This window comes from Varanus komodoensis, unplaced genomic scaffold (assembly GCF_004798865.1).
Source record: "Varanus komodoensis strain SLA01 unplaced genomic scaffold, ASM479886v1 scaffold3, whole genome shotgun sequence".
Classification (NCBI taxonomy): Eukaryota; Metazoa; Chordata; class Lepidosauria; order Squamata; family Varanidae; genus Varanus; species Varanus komodoensis.
In genome coordinates this window covers 60,492,255-60,501,588 of record NW_025335761.1, presented here as the reverse complement: position 1 = coordinate 60,501,588, position 9,334 = coordinate 60,492,255, and the positions used below count along the sequence as shown (strand labels likewise).

The window sequence follows — 9,334 nt, the reverse complement described above, 5'->3', positions numbered from 1 at the left end:
CTGTTGCAGAGCACAAGCTGAACATAAGCCAACAATGTAATGCAGCTGCAGAAAGGGCAAATGTTATTTTGGGCTGCATTAACAGAAGCATCACTTCTAAAACCAGGTGAAGTACTAGTTCCACTAGTATTCAGTGCTAGTCAGACCCACCTGGAGTTCCATGACCAGTTCTGGGAATCTAAGTTTTTAAAAGATACCAAAAAGGCTAGAAGGAGTACAGAGGAGGGCAACAAGGCTGATCCAAGGACTGGATCAAAGTCCTGTGAGGAAAGATTGAGAGAACTGGGCATGTTCGGCCTCCAGAAGAGAAGACTGAGGGGGGATATATGATAGTGCTCTACAAGTACTTGAAAAGCTGTCACAAAGAGGAAGGCCAGGATCTCTCTTTGTTCATTCCAGAGTGCAGGACACAGAATAACAGACAAGTTAAAAGCACCTAGATTTAGACTAGACACCAAGACTAGACTGTCAGGGCAGTACAACAATGGAGCCTATTACCTGGGGAAGCTGTGGGCTCTCCCTCACTGGAGACATTTAAAAAGTGTCCGGACAGCCAACTAAATGAGATGGTGTAACTTCGTGTCCTGCAATAGCAGGGGATTGGAGCCAGTGCCTTCTGGCCCCTTCCAATTCTACGGAATCATTGAATTCGATCATCTTGTGTGGATCAGCATTTGGAGAATGGATTCACTGCAAGTGCACAGGACTGAGATCATTACCTGTTCAAAAGGACCTTGGCTAATTCTCATAGGAGATTGGGACCCATTCATGGACCAAGTAAATGTAATATATTCGTATAAGGAAAAGAAAAGGAAACAAAACAATGGCTTTAAAGCAAAGGGCAAATTGGCTCCTGGCACTAACAATGAGAAGATAGCTACTCTGTCCTTTTCTGCTTAACAGATTTTCTGCCAAAGGAAAAAAGCTGCAGCAGTGGGAAGACATGAGGGGATTACAAAGTGAAGACAATGTCGTGTGGAACCCTTCCCACAACTATAAAATGTGGTGAATGAGGCACAGTTATGATGCCCCTACGGCAAGCAGAAAAACTAGTTCTGCAGCTCCTAGCACCCTCCTGCCAGCCATGCTAGCTGACAGGTGCTGTGAGTTGCAGGATCTTTTGTGTCTAAACACACAAAGGACGGCACCCTGGAAGCCTCATCCGCAAGCCCCCTGCTTGTTTTTCAAGGAGGCATGAGTTTGAGCAGGGACCCTCTGAGGAGGAGCATTCCACTGCACCCGAAGAAGGGCGGTTTCTTTGCGGGGTGGCGATCCTAGCTCTAGATGACCCTCGGATACTTCTGCTTCTCAGGTCATAAAGAGCTCCAAGCTGTGGATCCACACTCCAATCCCTTCCCCTCAAAGCCAGGTCAGAAAGAGCCACACTAACTGCTTCTCTGGGGTCAGAAAACTGACCTTTAAAAAGGGAGCACAGGGGGCTGGAAGGGGAGGACACTGGGAACAGTAGGATATGAGGTGTCTGGAGAGGGCTCCAGCCTCCTTCCCTGTCGCTCCAAAGCCCCTCAGTGAGACAACCGAAATCAGCCATCTGGCTGAACTGCAGAACAGGAGGCAAAGAGCACCATTCCCCACGAGAAGGGCAGGGGGTACCACCTGAATTGGGCACAAATGCCCCTGCTCCTTCTGTTACCACCTTCTCTAGCCATCTTCTGTGGTCTATTATGCTGTCTGCACTAAAAGCTGTTCAAGGCAAGGAGTTCTCTGATTTTGCCTTTGTTACTCTGTGAATGTTGTTTTTGTGGATAGCGCGACATGACAGAAGGAGAGACTCATAAAAGATAATGGAGTATGAAATGCGCTTTCACAGTGATTCCCCACTGTTCATCAGATGTGATTCTTTAGCCTGTGCTTGCCCTATTTTTAAATAATTACTAAGTAATATCCTATATTTCAGAAGAAATGTGATATAAAAACACCAGGTGAAAACAAAGAACTACTACATGTTTTTGATGCAAATAAAAATTCAGGTCAAGTTAGAGGAAAAAAGTCCTTGACATTCAAGAACAGTGCATGATTATACAGGCATTGCTTGCGCCATTACTAAAATTAGATCATTTCTTTTGTTCTGCTGAACCTTCTGCTCTATTTGCAGGGAATCGTATTAGCAATGGAAACTGTGAGAATCTGTCCAAACATATTAAGTAAAGTTAAGGTGTAATCCTATGCAAGCTTAGAAATAGAAAAGGCCTACAACTCCCAGTGTGCTCCAGCCAGCCAGATTACACCTTTAGGGGTTAAAATGATGAAGGCGCATTTAAAAAGCTCACTTGCAGCAGTAGCAAAACAAACCCATTTCAATTTAGGAAAGCCTTAAAAACTAATCATAGCCCATGCTGAAAACCAGTATTTCAGCACAATTAAAACTTTGTTGGGGGGGGTGTTACAGCCTTTTAACGATTTATGGATTCAGTCTATGAACCTTCCAAAATAATTAGTGTCCTGTAATCTCCGTACTCTGAAACAAATCAGCTTTACTTCCCAAAAGTCTGCTAAGGAACATTATTCCCACTCTTTGAGTAAAACTGAAGGCACTCTTGCACTGTGATCCTGTGCATGTTACTCAGACATAAGCCCCATTAATGTTAAATAGAATTTACCTGGAAGTAAGCATGTATAGGACCACAGCCAAAATATTCTGCCCTCATTCGTTGCAAGGAAGCTGACTGAGTTGCTCTTAAAGGCACAAGAGCAGGTGACCAGGTAGGACTGTTTTTAGCAGTGGTGAGACAATGTAGGGAAAGTATTTTGATCATTTTATTGTTTTAATTCGATGGCTTACAACGTCGAATTAAAAAAATAAAACAGTAACAAGTACAGTAAATTATATAAAAACAAAAAAGTGACTGTTAATGATAAAATTAATTTTTAAAATAGTCATTAAATAAAAAGGTTTTAACCTGGCACCGAAGAGAATATAGACTCGGCCCCAGGCGCACCGCTCCAATATTGTCATTGTTACCATGATGGGACACCTGTTATGGCATGGTGTGGAGAAAGTGGCTGGACATTTTTCTCCCTAGAGCCCAAAGGGTTGGGTTTTTCCTGCCTGGCGGGAGATTCGGGGCAATTCAATGGATTTTATGTATTTATTTATGTATGAAGTTTTTGTATTTTATATGCAATCTTAATGATTGTAAGCCGCCCCGAGGCTCATGCGATGGGGCCGCATATAAGTTGTTTAAATGAATGAATGAATGAATGAATGAATGAATGAATGGACTTCTTCACAGAGCCCAGAGTTAAAACTATGGCACTTGCTATCTCAAGGTCATTGGTGATAGTGACCAATTTGGATGGCTTGACAAATGGATTGAGGATGAGAAGGAAAAGGCTATGAATGGCCACAGAGGATAAGGCCATTAATGGCTACTAGTCCTGACAGCTATACTGCCACTATTATTTATTTATTTATCTTCTATATCAGATAATAGCAAAAGTTCTCTGGGTGGCTAACAACAAGCCATTAAAAATATGCTGTGCCTTATTTATCTATGTTATCCCCTCCCTGAGACCCTGTAAAGGGCAGGATACAAAAAATTTAAATTAAACAAACAAACAAATAAATATAACCTAAATACTCCACATTATAAAAATGATTTAGGATTATTGTCATGCTAAATTTAAAGTGCCTATAACATTCCAATAACTTATACAAGATCAATCTTGGAACCTGATTTAACAACTAACAATCCCCAGTGAACTAACTGCGTGTCCTCTGGCGCAGTCTTAACCTGGCACCAAAAAGATACTAGGGTTGGTGCCAGGCAGACCTCAGTGGGGAGCTTGTTCCATGTCTTGGTGTTGTGGGTAAGAGCTGGGACTGGGCCTCAGGCGATCCGGGTTCAAGTCCCCACTCAGCCATGGAGCCAACTGGGTGGCTTTGGGCCAGTCACAGACTCTCAGCCCAACCTACCAAACAGGGTTGTTGTTGTGGGGATGAGATGGAGGAGGAGAATGATGTAAGCTGCCTTCAGCCCTTTGTAGGAAAAAGGCAGGATATAAATTGAAAAATAAATAAAAATAAAATAAATGTCTGGGGTGCCACCCCTGAAAAAGCCCTTCTCCTTGTTGTTGCCAACTGGGCCACCCTTGGAGATGGTAGTTGGTGGCAGGCCCCAGTGTGTTCAGGTATATTGGGAAAGGCTTTGCAAATAGCTTGGGCCAACAGTATGGGGAACATGAGTGGGAACATACTGTTGTGCACAGGTTGTGCTTGTGGGTTTTTCATGAGCAGCTAGTTGTCCACTGTGTGGACAGAATGCTGGACTGGACGGACGTTGTTCTGATCCAGCAAGGCTTTCTGTGTTCATGATAGAGGCTGTTGCTGTGTCCATTCATTTTTTCATCATCCTCTCTAGCCCCTCTGTCTTTTAGCTATTACAAATATCCCAGAAACACTTCTACCTCTTTTTCTTCCCACTCACCCAGCCCAGGTTTCTTGATGTCAGCAAGGAATTTTAGGCTTTGGGGAAAACAGGGCTTTTTGTAGTCATTATTGTTAAACCAATAGGACTTAGAGCCATTGACAGATGTACTGCAAATCATTCAGACATCTACTAGTAGATTCTGTCTGTCCCCGGGCTTTAAAAACACTCACAGCTCAATCTTATCTGTCTTAATTCGGAGGTAAAGCCCACTGTATCACAGCAAAGTACCCACAGAATGCAGCCCCAGGTGTTTACAGCACCATTAATAAGATTTAGGCTAATAAATTGAGCTCAGGGGTTGGCTAGAATCATTAACATAATTATGTTGTCCCCATGACTGCTGCATGAATCTTTCTGCCTGTCATGGAGCTAGCTGTTAAAGTGTTACTGGAAAAAGGTAATACCCACTGCCTTATATATTTCATGGCTTTTCTTCCATGTGACTGAGTGGGCTCCAGCCGACGAAGTGTATGTATTTCAGTATATATTTCATATATGCTCAGAGTGAAATTGGGCACACAGCTGACTCGATCGACCGAGGAAGCCGCCTCCGCCCTTGCCCCGGCCTGCACAGGCTCTCTGTAAGCTTCTCAGTTCGGAGGGCTATAGGCATCCCTGCTGGATTGCTCCCGAAGGCTAAAATATCCTGTATTTTTGCACTCAGTCTAGTAGCAACGTTTTAGTGCATTGCTATACACCAGTAGGTGGATGCTGAAGATCAGAACTCACACTAACAGCTTTAATATAAAAACGTAACGTTTTAGAAATACCGCACACTGTGGATTCAGCAGATAATATTGAATGCTGTAACTTTTCATGTATGCTTCTACCTTTGGGGGTGTTAAGAAAATGTTAGCCCCTCTTCAGAAGAGCTTTCCGAGCGGTCCCCGAGGAAGAAAATCGCCTTCCCAAGCCGCCGGGCCGGAGAGCTGTTTCCCGGGGCGCCGCAGACACTCTCTCCCCCGTTTCGGGACGTTGCGGGCGCTTCCCTCGGCACTCGCCGCGGCTCTTCCCCGAGGTGTCCCACCCCCGCTTTGTCCGGGAGCAGGGCTCGCCAGTCGGGTAGGCTTCGGGGCCCCACCGGGGGCTTCGGGGCACGTTTGCTCCGCTCGCTTGGGCGGCGGAAGCCCGAGATGACGCCGCGCCGCCCGCCGAAAGGGGAGCGGGACACGGGGGGAGCCACGCGGGCGCGCTGCCTCGGGCGAGGCCCTCCCGGCCCCTCGCCGCCGCCCCGCGGCCGAGCCGGGGGAAGACCGCCTCGCAGGCGCCCGGCCGGCAGCGGGAGGGGGAGCGGGAAGCCGGAGAGGCGGGCGCGGGGCGGCTCCCCGGCCGGGCGAGGGCCGCGAGGAGGCAGGTAAGGGCCGCTTTCCGCAGGCCGGGCCGGGGCGAGCGGGCGAGGGACGGGCCGCGGCCGCGGGCGAAGACGCATGGCGGCGCTTGGCCCGAGGGGCCGCGGCCCGGCCCCCCCTCCGGGCTCGCCGAGGCGGCCGCGGCTCGGCCCGCCGCCCGGGGACGTGGCTGCGAGGGCGGCGCGGCCGCTCCCTCACAGGAGCCGGGGCGGGGGGGGGGCGGTTGCCGCGAATTGGGAGCCCGCCGCGCCCGTTGCCGCTCCGCGCCGTTGCCAGGCGATGACGGGCGAGGGAAGCGCCTCGTCCTTTGCGGGCGCGGGGGAAAGCGCGGGCTCGCCGCCTGGCGCTCCGGGTCCGCTTCTGCGAGGGGGCTGTAGGCCCTCGGCCCTTTCCGGGGGGCTGCCGGCAGCCGGGGGCGCCGAGAAGGCCGCGCGCAGGCGGCGGCGGAGCACCTGGCGCCAGGTAGGTTGCTGTGGAGGCGCTTGGCTCGGAGGGGAGGCGAGCGGGTGCCCGGCTGGAGAAAGCGGAGAGGAGGCCTCTCTCTCCTCCTCGCGTGCAGCAGGAACCCCGACCAGGCCGCGGAGTGGGAGACGCAGGACCTCGGAGAGGACGCATGGCATCCCCGCTATAGCGTTAGGCCGTGGAACTCCCTGCCACAGGACGTGGCGATGGCCGAGTTGGATGGCAGTGAAGGGAATGAGACGCTCATGCGTGGCTACCAGCCAGGGTGGCGGTATTTATTTATTAGCGTTATATCCTGCATTTTTTCCAGCAAGCTCAAGGCGGCTTGCGTCATGTTCCTCCTGCTGTGCTCAGTCTCATCCCCAGAACGACAGCCTGGCGAGGTGGGCTGGGAGGAGAGTCTGTGACTGGCCCAGAGTCACCCAGCTGGATCCGTGGCTGCATGAAGCCTAGAACCCTGGTCGCCTGAGTCCCAGTCCCACATTCTGAACCCCACTTGCTAACATATGACTCCCAGTATAGAAGGCAAGATGTCATTCAGTTCCCATTGCTGCGGGACATAAACCAGTGGGTGCTATTGTACCCACATTCTACTTGTGGGCTTTCCAGGCTGTTTCTGGGCCACTCTGAGCAGGACAGGCCTTCAGTTTGATAAATGAATGGAAATGTAACTTTATTCTGTATTGCGGTTTACACATAAATAGTCCTTGGCCTAGGACATTGTCACAAAGTGCCTTGTCTAAAACATCCCCAAATTTCAGCTTCTTGCTTTTTATCTTGTTTTCTATAAGCCAAAACAGGCCAAAATCAACGCAAAGGTATCCCAGAATCTCCATAGGAATAGGTGTACAGAGCACTTTTTTATCCCAAACAAACGAAAGACTGTTCAATACAGATCATCTTGGTCTATTTTGAAAACTAAGATTCTTGACTAAACTTCCAGTAAGCCGAATTAAAATCCACTGTGGAAAACTTTCGCTATGGTTTTTTTTTTTTAATTAGTAGGCCAAACTGTTATTATGCAGACAAAGACTCAAGGAGTCAAACAGTTATGTAGATTTTCCTGTTTTGCATAGTCTCAGGAAAAATTAAACTTCAAATTACCTGTATTTGCTGATAGCTGAAAACCATTCTTATGTTGATTACAACAAAAGGTTTTTCCTTATGGCAGCATTTTCTTGCCAGATACTTCTGTTTGGGGATACAAAATGGCCCCAAATCTAACTACTGCTGCTTTTGTTGAGGCAGGAAGAAGGTTAAACTATGACATTCACTTCCACAAATTGTAGAGCTGGCTGCCAGTTTGTAGGACATTAAAAGGGAATTCTGAAATCTATAGAGAAGTCTCCTTCAATGGCTACTAGTCTTGATGACTAGATGCTACCTTCATGTACACCAGTTGCTGAGGAAGATGGACAGAATAGAGGGAGTAACCGAACAATTCTCTTCGTACCTTCTCTCCCCTTCTGTTATCCTACCACTCACGCTAGTGGTGATAGTCACTTATTTAGATGGCCTTAAAAGAGAATGAGACAAACTGATGGAGGAGGTAAAAGTATAAATGAAGGCTATATGCTACCTCCAGTATCAGAGACAGTAAGCTTGTTGTGAGAGATTTTACATACTTTGGGCTCAGTCATCAATCCAGATGGAGACTGTAGCCAGGAAATTTGAAGAAGACTGGGACTTAGAAGGGCAGCAATGAAGGAACTAGAAAAGATAATCAGATGTATGGATGTTTCACTGGACACCAAGGCCAAGATCGTGCACATCATTGTATTCCTGATCACTATGTATGGGTGTGAAAACTGGACATTGGAGAAAGCTGACAGGAAGAAAATTGATGGATTCAAAACATAGAGCCAATGTGGTGTAGTGGTTAAGAGCATGGGACTGGGACTCAGGCAATCTGGGTTCGAGTCCCTGCTCGGCCATGGAGCCAACTGGGTGACTTTGGGCCAGTCACAGACTCTCAGCCCAGCCTACCTCACAGGGTTGTTGTTGTGGGGATAAGATGGAGGAGGAGAATGATGTAAGCTGCCTTGAGCCCTTTGTAGGAAAAAGGCATGATATAAATCGAAATAATAATAATAAATAGTGCTGGAAGAGATGTGTGTGAATACCCAGAAAGACAAAACAGGTAGGCCCTCGAACATATCAAGCCAGAGCTTTTCCCTGGAAGCAAAAATGACAAAGCTGAGGCTGAACACATCATGAGAAGGCAGAACTCCTTGGAGAAGACCATCATGCTAGGCAGAAGAAGAAAAATCTATGGAATGTCGTTATTTGTTTTTCGGCCCAGGCGAAGACCTTTTTATTCAAGCGTCATTTTAATTGTTAATGTTATTTTAAAGTTTTTGGCCAGGGCGACTTATTTTATACAGTTACGTGTATTTTATATTGCTATTTATGTATTTTAATTTATTTATTTGTAAGCCGCTCCGAGGCTTCGGCGAATGGGGTGGCCTAGAAATTTTCTAAATACATAAATAGTGATGATGGCTGTGTACACCAGTTGCTGGAGAACATGACTTGGAGAGTGCTGTTGCGCTTATGTCCTGCTTGTGAGTTTTGCATGGGCATCTGATTGGCCACTGTAAATAGTATAGACTAGTTGGGCTCTTGTACTATGTGGTTGCTAAGCTGCAAATGTACAGTATAGATCAGGGGTCTCAAACTCAACTTACCTGGGGGCCGCTGGAAGTAGAGGCTGGGTGAGGCTGGGCCGCATCAAGTATTCCACCACCGCGGTGGTGGCCGGCCGCTCATCCCATGGCCGGCCCGGGCGCCGCCGTTGCTTTGAAGGCCACAGGCCCCCCCCCCGTGCCCCCCCGCCCCACCCATTCCGGCAATTGGCCCGCGGGCCGCGAGTTTGAGACCCCTGGTATAGATCAAGGTAATTCTGTTTTCACCTCTGCTTTACACAACAGCTTGTTGTATAGATACGAGCGAATAATGAGAGAGGTCCGCATCTGCTGACTTCTGCATATCCAGCTGCAGTTAGAGGAACAAGGGCAGGACAAATTGAGGGAGAAGTGGTCTCTTGGTACCTATTTCTGTGTATGCCTAAAGTCC

General features: G+C 47.9%; 1 protein-coding gene across 1 annotated transcript in view; it reads left to right on the top strand.

Annotated features, from left to right (window-relative positions):
• The first annotated feature begins 5,749 nt into the window (after positions 1–5,749).
• The window catches only part of PCNX4 (pecanex 4), a 27,341-nt gene continuing 23,756 nt past the window's right edge, over positions 5,750–9,334 (top strand). The window contains exon 1 of the mRNA XM_044437138.1: positions 5,750–5,802. The gene's annotated coding sequence lies outside the window, so the exon portion shown is untranslated. The remainder of the gene's footprint in view (positions 5,803–9,334) is intronic.